This window comes from Sinocyclocheilus rhinocerous, unplaced genomic scaffold (genome assembly GCF_001515625.1).
Source record: "Sinocyclocheilus rhinocerous isolate Xijiao unplaced genomic scaffold, SAMN03320098_v1.1 scaffold42772, whole genome shotgun sequence".
Classification (NCBI taxonomy): domain Eukaryota; kingdom Metazoa; phylum Chordata; class Actinopteri; order Cypriniformes; family Cyprinidae; genus Sinocyclocheilus; species Sinocyclocheilus rhinocerous.
Window position 1 is genome coordinate 1 of NW_015632006.1, and position 2,579 is coordinate 2,579.

The window sequence follows — 2,579 nt, forward strand, 5'->3', positions numbered from 1 at the left end:
GGATGTGCATTGAATGTATTTATGAAAATCATGATTTGCTTTATTTATGTAAACCATGTATCTTCAGACCCTATTATTTTTGGATTATAGCATGTAGAAAATATTCTATCAACCGGTGGTGGACAGTAAAAATTATTTACAGTGCTGGATGATGATGATCTCTCAAATGCTGAACAACGATACATGGGTTGGACCCTTTTGCTGCCACTTTTTGTCTGCATCCTTTACATATCAGATTTCCAGTATCTTTAGTTAGTCCTTATTCATTTTTTTAAATTACACTGTCTTTAGACCGAGTCCATATATAAACTGAAGTTTACATTCAGTTCACAACTCCACAATACCTGCCTCTGTCTAGCACCACATCACCATAATAACTGCCTCTCTATTGAGTCAAAGATGTTGTTTAATTGTTCTGGTGCAACTTCACACGATCAACAAGGTGCATGTGAAAAAGAACAGTTATTTTGGACAGTACCAGTAACACTTGTGACATCAAGGGGTCAAAACAAACAAAAGATGGAATTAAATTTTTCCATTTCAGTGCACAGGCCTTTATCATGACTAAAAGGTTACAGGTGTACATAGTTTCCTTTAAATACAAACATTGACTAAATTCATACTTGCAAACAACCGACAGAAAAATTATAATAATATATCATCCACCAATCACAAAATTCATCAAACAAATATCTAATATTTTTTTAAATGTGAATTTATATATTTTTTAATTCCATCTTTGTTCTGACCCCTTGATGTCACAAGTGTTGCTGGTACTGTCCAAAAATAACAAATTTCTATTGAGTAAGACAAGAGGAACTTGAGAGTTTGCACATTTAGACTTAGACAAGTTAATTGACTTAGATTTTTTTTTTTTAAATAGATGCTTATGTTGTTTATGTGACAGAAACACCTGTTCCCATTGGCATCATTGTTGGTGCCGTTTCTGCTGTCATCCTGTTGATTGGCATTGGTGTTGTTGGGTGTTTGGTGTATCAGAAGAAAAAAGGTGAAGGCACACACTTATGATTTTATGTCACTATCCCGTCTTTACAATATATTTCACACATTTGTGTTCTGCTCTGTTTTGATATTCTTGGGTGAAATCACTGAACTTACAGTTCAACTCTCTGGTTGTTTTTCAGGGTTAAAAAAATTCAAAGGTAAGGGTTTCTTATAATATCTGTTTGAAAGAGATGCCTCAATAACAGATGGGTTCTGCCACTGAGCACTTATATAGGTTTATATTAGTGTCTTCATATATGTAAATCTGTATTCTTTTGACCTTTTAAAAATAATAATAAATGTAGACATAGTGAATTAATATATCTGATGTTGTAACAAATTTATTGATTCTCTACATACATACAGCAACATTCCTCATCATTCTTGAATGAGCAGTGGTGTGGCAATTTTTTATGTATTTATCATTGTTTTCCAGCCTCTGATATCTCTGACTGCTCTAGTGAAAAAAGCACCAGTAGTCTACTATGTAAGTGTCAAATTATTTGTCAGATAGACCTACTGTCTATTCATGACCGTGAACTAAAATAATGTTTGTTTGTTTTTTGGTAATTTTAAAGACACAAGGAGTGTACTGAAATTTACAATATCAATTCACAGCATCATTTAGTAGTATGAACTGGTTTATATGTTTCATTTTCTGTTGTAGCTTCTGGAAGTGTCTCTAGCACCTCAAGTTAGACATCTCAAGGCCTAAAATGTAAGTGTAATATTATTATTCAGTACACCGTAATGTGAAGTGAACCAAATGTAATGCTGTTTATATGTTCCTGTAATTGTAGGATACCTGAGAACTGATCCTGAAAATAATGCTCAGGCTTCTGCTGGAGATCTATCAGACGGATATGTATCTTTTTCTCTCTTTCTCTCTTTCTCTCTTTCTCTCTCTCTCGCTCTCTCTCTCACTCACTCACTCACTCACTCACTCACTCACTCACTCACTCACACACACACACACACACACACACAAACTAATACAATCACACACATAGAATGATATAAAATTATATATATTAATATATATTATTTATATATTAATATATATACGGGTGGATTTCATTTCAGCAGTGGCGGGTAACAGTCACTCCCACTTTGGTGGGTTGAATTTTATATACAGTAACAGAGCTCGACATTAATGCTGGTCTGGGACAAATTGATTTTTTGAAGGGGCAAGTGAAAGAGAATTTTACTTGCCCGGCCGGACAACTAATCTGAAGAAACATACTGCTGTAAATATGTCGTTTTTATATTTATAACATATAGCCTAGTTAAGCAACATGACACGACCAAGAGAGTGCAGTTTTCCCTGAACCAGTATGACTGCAAATTTGACATTGATTTCATGCAAGAGTTCAAATGAGTAGTTAGTAATAAGTGACTTACATTTTAGTACAATATTATCAATGTTGACTGTTTTTGCTCGATTTGGTTAACGAAAATATTTCTAAACAAAGATCACAGCAGAACAGTCGTGCATCTCTGAGCAGCACACAGCTCAGTTTCCTTACTGAATGATTCAGCGTTTTTGAATTGATCATTTGAGTCAATGATTCAGT

The 2,579-nt window shown here is 34.1% G+C and overlaps 1 long non-coding RNA gene across 1 annotated transcript; it reads left to right on the forward strand.

Moving 5' to 3' along the window:
* The first annotated feature begins 888 nt into the window (after positions 1-888).
* LOC107742011 (uncharacterized) lies at positions 889-1,937 on the forward strand. The gene is made up of 5 exons (XR_001640267.1): positions 889-1,009; positions 1,146-1,163; positions 1,442-1,492; positions 1,673-1,723; positions 1,806-1,937. It is a non-coding gene; the product is annotated as an uncharacterized LOC107742011 (long non-coding RNA).
* The last annotated feature ends 642 nt before the right edge of the window (positions 1,938-2,579 follow it).